Raw genomic sequence first — 12,894 nt, 5'->3', positions numbered from 1 at the left:
GCGCACCTCGATCACATCGTTCCATCGATTTCAGTCCATCCGTATCGATACAAGCCGCACAATATTCACAACGAGGTTCGCCGTTAGCATTGAGAATCATGGAGCTCGAACACGATCTCGCCACCAATGAGACACGTATTCAAGGCACCACACTTCGCTCCTCACCACCTAATGGGCACATGTTGATCACCACGACGCAATGTCCTCGCAAGGATCACGACAAGTCACTTGAGCCTAACCGTTCGTCGAGGGGTACATGGCATTTGCTCACGAGACACTCCTCGTGCAACAAGACGGATGCGGGGACCATACGCCTCACCTCACCCTCCCTTGGATCTCCAAGGAGTGTTTCGATGGAGCAAGCACCACTACCCTCATAGGTGCAATCGGCTCCAACAGCAAGGCATACCTACAAAACCCGGATTTTTTTTTTTTTGGGGGGGGGGGGGGGGGGGGGGGAGGGAAGGCACGTCGCGACATGGTGTGTGTTGAGGGAAGGGGGAGATGTCATGTTATGTTGGGGAAAAGGTGAGGGGGTCACGTTGTGCCGTGCTATGTTGGAGGGGGGGGGGGGGGGGGTATCATGTTATGTTGGGAAAATGGGGAAGGGGGTGTGTCGCGTCATGTCGTGTCATGATGTGTTTGGGAGGGGGGGTCATGTTAGTTGGGGAAAGGGGGAGGGGGCGCGTTGTGTCTTGTCGTCTGGAGGGGGGGTCATGTTATGTCACGTCGCATTGTGTTGTGTTGGAGGGAGGTGTCGTGTTATGTTGAGAAAAGGGGGAAGGGGGGTGTCGCGTCGTGTTGCATCGCATCGCGTCGTGTCGTGCTATGTTGTGCTATGTTTGGGAGGGGGGTCATGTTATGTTGGGGAAAGGGGGAGGGGGGCACGTCGCATCGTGTCATGTTGTGCTATGTTTGGGGGGGGGAAGGCACGTCGCGACATGGTGTGTGTTGAGGGAAGGGGGAGATGTCATGTTATGTTGGGGAAAGGGTGAGGGGGTCGCGTCGTGCCGTGCTATGTTGGGGGGGGGGGGGGGGGGATATCATGTTATGTTGGGAAAATGGGGAAGGGGGCGTGTCGCGTCATGTCATGTCATGTCATGATGTGTTTGGGAGAGGGGGTCATGTTACGTTGGGGAAAGGGGGAGGGGGTGCACTGTGTCTTGTCGTCTTGCGTTGGAGGGGGGGTCACGTTATGTCACGTCACGTTGTGTTGTGTTGGAGGGAGGTGTCGTGTTATGTTGAGAAAAGGGGGAAGGGGGGCGTCGCGTCGTGTTGCATCGCATTGCGTCGTGTCATGTCATGTTGCGTCGTGCTATGTTGTGCTGTGTTTGGGAGGGGGGTCATGTTATGTTGGGGAAAGGGGGAGGGGGGCACATCGCATCGTGTCGTGTTGTGCTATGTTTGGGAGGGGGATCATGTTGTGTCGTGGCACACCCCCCACATGACATGGCACACCCCCTCCCCCTCCTTAAAAAACCCCACTCCACCCAGTCCCCCCACGATGACATGGCACATGCCCCCCTCAAAAAAACCTGCTCCACCCAACCCCCCTCCCAGGACATGGCACATCCCCCCCCTCAAAAAACCCCGCTCCACCCAACCCCCCCCCCCCCCCCCACGATACGGCACATCTTCCCCCCTCCCCTCCCCATGACATGGCACACCCTCCACTCCACCCACCCCATCCCCCCCATGACGACATGGCACGCGCCCCCTCAAAGAAACCCGATCCACCCAACCCCCCCTCCCACAACACGGCACATCCCCCCCCCTCAAAAAACCCCGCTCCACCCAACCCCCCCCCCCTACGACATGGCACATCCCCCCCCCCCCCCCCCCCCAACAACACAGCACACCCCTCGCTCCACCCACCCCATCCCTCCCCCAAAACCCACAAACCCCGCTCCACCTAACCCCCCCCCCCCCCCCCAACGACATGGCACACCCCTCCCCTCAAAAGACCCCGCTCCACCTAACCCCCCCCAACGACATGGCACACCCCTCCCCTCAAAAGACCCCGCTCCACCCACCCACCTCACCCCACGAAATGGCACACCCGCCCACAACATGGCACATCACCCTCCCCCCTCTCAAAAATCATTGCTCCATCCACCCCACCCCTCCCCCATGACATGGCACACCCCCCCGCAACATGGCACATCCCTCCCCCTTCAAAAATCCTTGCTCCACCCAACCCGTCCCACCCCCTCCCCCACGACATGACACCCCCCCTTTAAAAAACCCTGCTCCAACTAAGTCCCCCCTCCCCCACGACATGACACCCCCCCTTTAAAAAACCCTGCTCCAACTAAGTCCCCCCTCCCCCACGACATGGCACATCCCCCCGCTCCACCCACCCCATCCCTTCTCCCCCTACAACGTGCCACACCTCCCCCCAAGACATGGCACATCCCCCCCCCCAAAAAAAAACCCACTCCACCCACCCCTCCACGACATGGCACATGCCCCCCGAAGACACGGCACATCCCCGCCCCCCAAAAAAATCCCACTCCACCCACCCCTCCATGACAGACCCCGCTCCACCCACCCCACCTCACCCCACGACATGGCACACCCACCCACAACACGGCACATCACCCTCCCCCCTCTCAAAAATTGTTGCTCCATCCACCCCACCCCTCCCCCACGACATGGCACACCCCCCTGCAACACGACACATCCCTCCCCCTTCAAAAATCCTTGCTCCACCCACCCCACCCCACCCCCCTCCCCCACGACATGACACCCTCCCTTCGAAACCCACTTCATCTAAGTCCCCCCTCCCCCACGACACGGCACATCCCTCCTCCCCCCCTTCAAAAAACCTCGCTCTGCAGTCGAAACCCCCCTCCCCCCCACGACATGGCACATCCCCCCGCTCCACCCACGCCATCCCTTCTCCCCCTACGACGAGTCACACCTCCCCCCAAGACACGACATATTCCCCCCCAAAAAAAAAACCCCACTCCACCCACCCCTCCACGAAATGGCACACCCCCCCCCCCCAAAAAAAAATTCCCACTCCACCCACCCCTCCATGACATGGCACATCCCCCCCCCCCCCCCCCAAATAACACTGCTCCACCCTACCCCCCCCCCCCACGACACGACACATCTCCCCCCTCCTCCCCCCCCCCACGACACGACACATCTCCCCCCTCCCCCCCCCCCAAAAAAAAACCCGCTCCACCCAAACCCCTACCCCCCCCCCTCAAATAACACTGCTCCACCCTACCCCCCCACGACACGACACATCTCCCCCCTCCCCCCCCAAAAAAAAAACCCGCTCCACCCAAACCCCTGCCCCCCCCCCCCCCCCTGCTCCACCCACCCCATCCCCCTCCCCTACGACGTGCCACATCCCCCCCTCCCCAAAAAAAAAAAAAAAAACCCCGCTCCTTCCTAACCCCTCCCCCCCTCGTGCCCTTTGAGCTACATGGTGGAAGGAATCATAATTGTTTCTCTATTGGGATGGAGAAGTTGTTCTTATGAGGCAATGTTGAAGATCAAACCCTATCTTTCAGAGACTATAGAAGTTTTTCAATGTGGAAGTGTGATGGAGACAGGGGTTCCCTTACCTTGGTGGTCATGGATTTGGAGTCCCATACCCTACCATGGCTAGGCTTCATCATCATTATTGAAGTTGTTTTACTAACAATTGGTTTGTATTTGATAGTGGTTCTTCTTTTGACAAGGTTCGCGAGGACGCTTCACATTTTAGTTGGGAGGAAATGATGATACCCAAAGAAGAACAAAAACAAGGCATAAAAATATAGATGCACTCATCACATTTCTACTTTTATGGGGATAATAACATTACATTGTTTCAAATTCACTAAAATACACCCTTTCACATGAGGGGACTATACCCTTGCACATGAGGAGACTACATCCACATCCATCATAAATAAATGGTATGCGTAAAAGTGTACCTGGATGCCTTTGCAAAGAGCTAGAAATAATTAAAATGTAAAGGCCAAAGCCTTGCGAATACAAATGTATCAAAAATTTAAAGAAATAACAAAAAATATGAAGGGTTGTGTATCTTTTGGAAAAAAAGGTGGGGTGGATTGTAGTGCATGCATTTGCAAAGAGCTAGAAAGAATTAAAATGTAAAGGCCAAAGCCTTGCGAATACAAATGTATCAAAAATTTAAAGAAATAATAAAAATGAAGGGTTGTGTGTCTTTTGGAAAAAAGGTGGAGTGGAGGGCAAGGCTGATTATGTGCCTCTTTTTCCCCTTTCTTCCAATATTTCCACATTCTCCCTTTATGGTGTCAAAATTCTTCTCCTTTGTGTAAAAATTTCTATTTTTCCTTTTATCTTTTCTTTTGTGCAATGGAGATGGACATCTCTAATGAAAATAATAAAGATGATGAGTCTATTCATTATTAAGAGTGAGAATTGTGATTTTTTTCATGTTTTGACATCAATAGTAGAGCCATACATAGATTTGTGTGTTGCTTCCTTGGTTTTGTGTTTGTTTCTTGTCGTGGGAGGGTTGCTTTCAATTTGTCCGCCTTGAGCAAGAGATGTGCTTAGTTTAGATTTAGACAATAAGGTTATTCTATAATGAAAGTGATGGTGAGAGAAAGAGAGAGAGATAATGAGACAATGAGATGAAGAATGAGCCACACACTTGTAATGCACACTTGCTTACACTCTTACATTGGAATAGGTGAGAGTACACATATATATACAATAAAGGTGTGGATATGGTAGCTTATCTTAGTAAAGTATCCTCCACATGTTCTAGATCCATCTTATCTAGTTCTCCTAAATATCTAGATATTGTTTTCCTAGATATTCTCTAAGTACATGTTCATATAAGTACATTCTAATATTCTAGCATCCCCCTCTCTAGAAAATGTTAACAATATAACATTCTTCCTCCCTTCTCAAAAGAAAATAGGATTTTCTTTTACAGTATAAGGACTTTTTGCCAATCATTTTGGCTACAAGAGAAGTAAGATTACAATGATAGCTATAGCATGAGATATTGTCCTTGTTGTTGCAGAAGATATACACAATCTTTGCTTGCAATGATTTAAGGGATGTAAGTTGATGATGAAGATATTTTGGCTTTGGTTGATGGATACCTTGATGAAGAGCTGATTACCATAGTTTGCTTCATGATAGACTTTGGGCTCATCATGTAGATAGATGATGTATTTCAATTGGAGCTTGATAATAGCTGTGGAGTAAAATAACTGTGAGAGCATGTTTGTAGATGAAAATATGATCCCAATGTCACTAGATACCATAGTAAGAAGAGATTGATAAGGTGCTTGTGATATGATCTTTTGAAAGGTTGTTGATGAATAAAAAAGTGCAAAATAGCAAGTGATTGATGAGCAATTTCAAGCATATTGTATTTGAGAGGGCTCCAAGAGTTGAGTATCACATCTTCAATAATAGCATACTTCGTGTCAGTGTGCTCTTTTATCCATACAATTAGAGCAAGATGATTGCAAGAGGAAGGTAGGATGGGATAGGATAGAAATAAATGATGATTTGATAGATTGGGGCTGATGGGACATAAACAAATATAGTGTGAATGAAATGTGATGGTAGGATAACATCATGTGTAGGGATTCAGGATTGCACATTGAGAAATTGTGATGTGAAAATGAGAAACTCAAGGAGATAGGATTTTGATGTGAATGTGGAAACATTGTGAGAATTTTGAATGTGTAGGAGGAAGCCAAGGGTACGTGTGATTGCATTTGGCCAAAAGATTGTGGCACATAGTCGAAGTGGGGTGTGTGTGGTGTGACCATAAGAATATGAGGATATTGAGCCCGTAGAGAGAGTGTGAGATAAGGACCAAGATGTGATCTTGAGATTGAAGCAGAGTTTAGATAAAGACTTGATGCCAAGTGAAAAATGTAAGGAAATAGGATAGAACATAGAGATGTAAAAGAAGCAAAAGCAATGTACTTGATGAGGGAGTGACCTTGAATGTTGGTAGAAATATCCAATAAGAGTTTATGAGGAATAATAGGCGTGTCCACATTGTTAACTCATAGAGTGATGAGGTTTTACCATCTTCTTGCCACTAAACTACCATCCAAATGTGTTGAAGAATACAATTCAATATTGAGGCCATGGACAATGCCTTCTTGGGCCTCAAGATGTAGGGTATGAAGGGCATCCCCTTCTTCAATTGTTGTTCCAATTGAGGTAGAGTCTATTTCAGGATGTTAGAAGAGAGATGGATAGGGATGACAAACATTGTAGTATTGAGTGTGATTGGGAGACCTAGAGCATGCTAGGATGGATGAGTTGAGAGCACAAAATGGAAGATTCACAAAGAGATGGATGTGAGGGGCCTTCATTTGGTAGAGAATTGGGGTTGTCCATCAGAGAATTTTCTATATGTTCCACTAGTTGACAGAAGAGAGTGAACAATGGACTTAATGAGGATGCAAGCATGGAATATATGTGTTGCATGATGTTATCTAACAAGGATAAGATAAGAGAGAAGGCTATGATGTGGATAAGGATTAGGAAATGGAGAGAATACTTCAATGAATCAATGATAGGCCCATAGATGAGTAGTGATACTAACAATCAATCATGCCACTGCTATGTGTTGGTGAGTTCAAAGATTCCCATTATTGTGTGTGCATAAGTTACTAAGGATACAAAAGGTGGTGGACGTGTGAAAGTGTGTGTGAACAAGCACCTTAGATAGGGCTTAAGAGGCCTTGTGGGGTGTGAATGGGGGGGGGGGCGCTTGAAGAGTATTAAGGTTATAATAGCTTGATTAAAATATAAGCTAAAAAGCTTATATCTAATAGCTAGCATTGTTCAATTGTTGAGCCTTGACGAAGCCGCCAAGATAGATGTCAATTCTACCGAGATAGATGTCGTTGACTATGCACTTCACCTAGGGCTCTCGAGAATGTTGACTTGCTGATTGACGTGGATGGTGCAGTTGTAAGGCCATCGAATTTGCCTGATGATGACTGTTACTGAATGGTTGTCGTTGAGTAAGCCAAAGGTGGAGCTGAGTATGCTGCGATGGTAATAACTAGAACTAAAACCGTTGATCAGGAGGTCATAGCATCAAATATAGTGGGAGTTGTAGTTGTGCTGAGGTTGCCATGTTGATGACAAGCTAACTTGCTGAGCTGGATTAGTGCTGAGATTGTCATTGCAGCTCATGGGGGGGCTGAATGTAGTGTTGAATGGCTCTCTCTCTCTCTCTCTCTCTCTCTCTCTCTCTCTCTCTCTCTCTCTCTCTCTCTCTCTCTCTCTCTCTATGTGGGTAGGTGATGATAATGAAGATAGGCGTTGGTGAGAAGAGATAGATGAGAACTAAAGAGGGAAATATTAAAAAAACAGAAAGAGAAAGAGGGTAGGTGAGGAAATAAAGGATAATATTCAAGATGGGTAGCCAAAAGCCAAGAGGATGCCAAGGATAATAAAGAGGTAATGAACACACAATATATTCTTAATAAGGAATGAGACAATATAAAATTAAGAAGGTAGGTGGAAGGGAGAGGATATAGAAAAGAACGGGAATAATAGAGAGATTGTAGGTGAGACAAAAAGAAAGAGAGTTGGTGAAGAAGTAGATAAGTTTTCAAAGATAATAATAATGATAAAGAGGACAAATATCTTTCTCTCTCTTAAGGAGAGGTGATAATGAAGAAGATAAGATTAAGTGAAGATGATAAGAATAGATAAGAAGTAGGTGGATAGGAAAAAATAAGTTCAAGATAATGAGGATAAGGGTGCATGTGGATAAGGTTAGTTTAACTTGGCATAGACTTAAATTCTACTAATCTACACATAAAGCAATTGATTTGGGATTGCATGCAAGAAATGAATCTAAGGATTAACTTGAGTAGAAAAAAAGCAAGAAGCTAATAACCTAGGCCCTCAAGAGCTTGGTGTGCTCTAATACCATGTAGTGAAACTGATGGTAAGAGAAAGATAGAGAGATAATGAGACAATGAGATGAAGAATAAACCACACACTTGTAATGTACACTTGCTTACACTCGTACATTGGAATAGGTGAGAGTATACATATATATACAATAAAGGTGTGGATATGGTAGCTTCTCTTAGTAAAGTATCCTCCACATGTTCTTTATCCATCTTATCTAGCTCTCCTAAATATCTAGATATTGTCTTCTTAGATATTCTCTAAGTACATGTTCATATAAGTACATTCTAATATTCTGACATATTCTTCATGAGCACATGATAAAGGCACTTGATAGGGTTTCAAAGGGGCACTCTATGGCATCTAGAAGGGGAGTATCATACCTCTAAACACAAGAGTGAAGGAGGGGTTGAGGCATAAGAAGTCACATATATAATTTTTAAGTGAAAGGGAATTGTTTTAGCTCATGAAAATTCCTTTAAATGTTTACAAGAAGGTTATTGCTATAAACAAGCGTAGATATGCATATGATAAGATTTAAAGTGGCATCTAAAAGGGGAGTATTAGTACTCTTAGGTAAGGGAAAGGCAAAGGATGGGTAAAGGCATCCACAAATGAAGATATGATACTATTTGTCATGCTTTTAGCTAGAATTTAAAGACTAGAGCCATTGTCGCTAAATCTATTTGATGTGTTTTGAGGTGAAGGAAGTTGGTAATAAAATAGCATGGCATGACAATCCTCTCAAAAATCTTGAGTTCTTGCAAACACCTACTAGGGTAAGGTTCAAGGGAAAACTTAGTATACCTAAAGACAAGGACAATACAAAGGAGCTGTGAGACATCGTGTGTGTAATACTTCTAGGTCCTCATTAATATAGCTATATTTTGAAGTTGTTGGAAACAAGTGTAAAGCCAACTCTTTGTTTGAGCCTTTGAAGATTAGTTGTTTCAATAAGGGATGTGAAAAGTTAGGTGCTCAAAGTTTAATAAGGAGTGTTTCACACTCTGACGGACAACAAAAACTTAGAGGGGAGTGGAGTTGACATGTTAAATGCTCGTGGCTTGATTGAAGTGTTCACATGTGGAAAAAGTGATTAGCATGACCATGGCGCCATCATTTAAAGAGTTGTGGCATCATGCCTATAGCTAGGTTTTGAGTTTAACCTCATGAAAATTACATCACATATTTACCTCTAGCCCAATCACCACTCGTTGGGCACAAATACATCTCTTTATAATTTTTATTCATTGTGTGCCATGTGTGAAAACCCCTTGCCCACTCTTTTTTAGATTTAGCCTAGTTGTCCACTCGATTGTGAATCCAACCTAAAGGAGTGTTTCACACTTGGGCGGACAACAAAAACTTAAAGGGGCATGGAGCTTATGTGCTAAATTCTCATGACTTGTGTCCACGGATGGAAAAAGTGACTAACATGACCGTGGCACCCAACCTCTAAAAGAGGTGGCATCATGCCTAGCTAGGCTTTGAACCTGCAACCTCACAAACATTACATCACGTCTTTACCTCTAGCCCAATCAGCACTCGACATGCACAAATATATCTCTTTATAATTTTTATTCTTTGTTCACCATGTGCAAAGACCCCCCCTCCCAAACATAGCACGATGTGACCCCCTCCTCCCCTTTCCCCCAACATAACATGACCCCCCCCTCAAACACAGCACGACGTGATGCAACGTGATGTGACATGCTTGTCCCCAACATAACATGGTTGCCCCCCCCCCAAACACAGCACGACATGACGTGACACAATGCACCCCCCTCCTCCCCCTTTTCCCAACATAACATGCCTCCCCCCCACCCCACTCTTTTTTAGATTCAGCCTAGTCGGCTGTGAACAACTTAATCTTTTGCAAAAAGCAGTTCGATGAACACAAGTTAGTGTGCATGGTTATTACATTTCTATGCTATATGAATTGATGGGATATTTACTATGGTGCTTCACCCCTCAAATTTCTATTTTTTAGGATTTTTGTATTGTCTTCACTCTTGTAAGCCTGTTGGTAAACCTGAAGCCAGTACTTTCCCCCTTCTGTATTGTCTATTTTTTAGGATTTCTGTATTGTCTTCACTCTTGTAAGCTTGTTGGTAAACGTGAAGGTAGTACTTTCCCCCTTCTTTTCCGTAGTGTCTTGAATAACTACACATTTGTGATAATGAATTATGGAATGTAGCTCTTCTCCTCAAGTTTCTTTAATAGCCTCCTATGGCCTCTCCTTATTTCTTGATTGATGTTGGTCTTAATTGTGTCATACGACTTAGGGATATACTTGTGATAGCTTGTTAATAACATAGTTGTTTAGGGGTGTTCTAGTAGGGCATGCTAATCACTCATTATCGTAGCCTAAAAAATGGTCATGCCTAGTTTGTTATTAGCTTTTTTGGCACATTGAATTCTCTTTGCCATTGGTATGTCAGACTTGCTCTTCTACTTGCATGTCAAATTTTCATTGCCAATCCTCCATAGGCAAAACCTTAAGCTCCATAACACATGTTGGCTCAAGTCTTATCATAATGTCTTATGCCTTTGGCCACACTAATCAATCGTCAAAAAGTAAGGGGAGCTTGAATGAGCAAGAAGGAGAACAACCATGACATGTGTGCCTAAAATTCTTCCCCTATGTCCTCCTGACAACTTTCTTAAGCTTCCCAAAGCAATGGGCAACATGGGTTGATTACTTCATAGTCCCTTGTGTTGGGTGTTCGATTACTTCACCACTAACTTAGCCTCATAAAAGATACCATAATTCAATGTCGCCTTAAGGTATCAAAAGGTACATCTTACACTGTCCAAATGAGGCTTACAAGGCAATTGCATAAATTGACTCTCTAAGCCAATTGTGTAGTTACAATCTCACCTAGTAATAGTAGTGAATATCAAACTTCCCACCATCTTCTTGTACATTGTGGGATCCTCCAACATCTCACCCACATCAGCACTTAGTTTTAACAAAAACCAAAGCCAAGAGTGAAAGCGCATTACAAAATCATTAAAAGCTCAAGGAGACAAGTTGGTTGGACCCCTTATCTCAAAATTCATGATGTATTATACGTGAGATTCATTAAGCCTTATATACCCAATCCCAAATATATATTTGCGAAGAGTACATTCTAATTCCTAATCAAGGTATCCTAGAGGCTTGCCCTAAATGGATAGATGCTAAGGAGAGAGTCTCTTAGGAATAGAATAGTTTGGGATATCGGGTTCATGGAGGGATTTTGTAGAAAATGATGCATCTTGGGTAAAAATAATTTGTACTTTTAAAAGAATACCGTTAGTTTCTTTCAAGATGATAATATTTTGACTTCTTTGAGGGAAAGAGGATGTAATCTGTCCAACCTAAATAAACCAACTTATTCATCATAATACTGTCTTTTGGGTTAATTTTGAAGTTCTCAAGTGAGAAAATTTCTAGTTTGTTATTGTTCATTCAAGACCCCTCACCCTTGTTGCGTAATTATCCACTTTATTAATTATGGGATATCATAATAAATCATCTTCAATGTCCACACAAGCTTAACCTCAAAGGAACCATTGATTTTTAAAAAAAATCATCCCCGTCTACTTGGTAATTTCACTCTCAAATTTCGCTCTAGTTAATCAGTAGACTAGGTATTTAAAAATCCCTTAGTATGGTTGTAATTGTGTGAATAGCCCCTTCTCACCAAGGAGATAAGAACCAAGGTTTATTTACCAACATTTTATAATATTAATAATAATGGTGTGATGGACTTGACCTAAGATAAGAATGGATCCACTACACATCGTATTAGAACATAACTATTACAATGAATGGAACTAGATCTAGAATCCTACCATAAAGAAAGTTTTATCTTAATTTTAAAGTGAAGCTATACTCAAGACATAGCGATTCAAAATGGTGTGTTGCAAGTCTGTTCTAAAGTTGAGATTGTGTTAGGTACTACCTATAAAAAATGATGTTGAACTTCTAGAGAACAAATTTGTTTTAAAGTAGATCAAGCAGCTAGATTTCAATGGCAAGTGATCCAAGGTTAAGATTGATTCGGAGGTCTAGATTGGACCCATGGAATATTAATCTTTTGAAGGAAGCACTAGCACTGCAAATGAATATGCGGTTGCCTATTTGTACTTGCAAGTGAAGCTTGCTTTGGGTGGGCATAATGGTGCCACAACAACCTAGTAATCAAAAGTTGGTGGACTTGGCAAAAGATGTGGCAAAAGATTAAGGAGGTGGTGCAAGCAAGATATATCTCTCATTTCTTCAAATCCATCAAGATGAATGCAGTTTTCAGTCTACAATAGTTGGATATAGTCTTGGGGGCCTTTATTACTCTCAATTCATAACACTCAAAAAGTATGCACTTGAGATGAACATTGTTTAATAAGTTCCTATGCTTTATCAACAATCAAATGAAACCTTGGATACACACCTCAAATCCATAAGACCAACTAATTTGAAAGATACCCTCATACATGCTAGCCTTTGATAAGAGGAATCAATGGGACTAGGCAAAGAAAGGGGATTCAACTTGATTCTAATGAAGTCATCATATCTTAGAAAAGGAGAGGGTAAAGCAATGTGGTGCTAAAGGTCAAGAAAATCAGATAATTATTGATGCCATGAATCCAATGAGCTAGGGCACATTCAAAGGAAATATCCCAATCATTTGTGCTTCTAGTGTAACGAGTTGGGGTAAAGACGGAATGTTGCACCCTTGCCAAAGGGATAGAAAATATAGCTAATGAAAAAAGTTGTAGAAATGATGTGCATGGTATAGGTTGAGTCTCAATTGCACATGGTGAACTAGAGGTTGATCCAACCTTTGAATATGTAGTGAAACTTCCCATAACACCTTTAAACTCCTAGGAAGTTTGGTGAAATAGTGATTAATGTCTTATGCATTTTCTTTGAATCTTGTATTCAAAAAAGAATTTTGCAAGGCACTTAAGGTATCCTAAAACACATTTTCCCAATTTCTCTAAAAT

The sequence above is a fragment of the Lygodium microphyllum genome, chromosome 12, assembly GCF_053477565.2.
Source record: "Lygodium microphyllum isolate KBCC chromosome 12, Lygodium_microphyllum_v1.1.10, whole genome shotgun sequence".
NCBI classification, from domain to species: Eukaryota; Viridiplantae; Streptophyta; class Polypodiopsida; order Schizaeales; family Lygodiaceae; genus Lygodium; species Lygodium microphyllum.
This window is presented reverse-complemented; position numbering follows the sequence as displayed.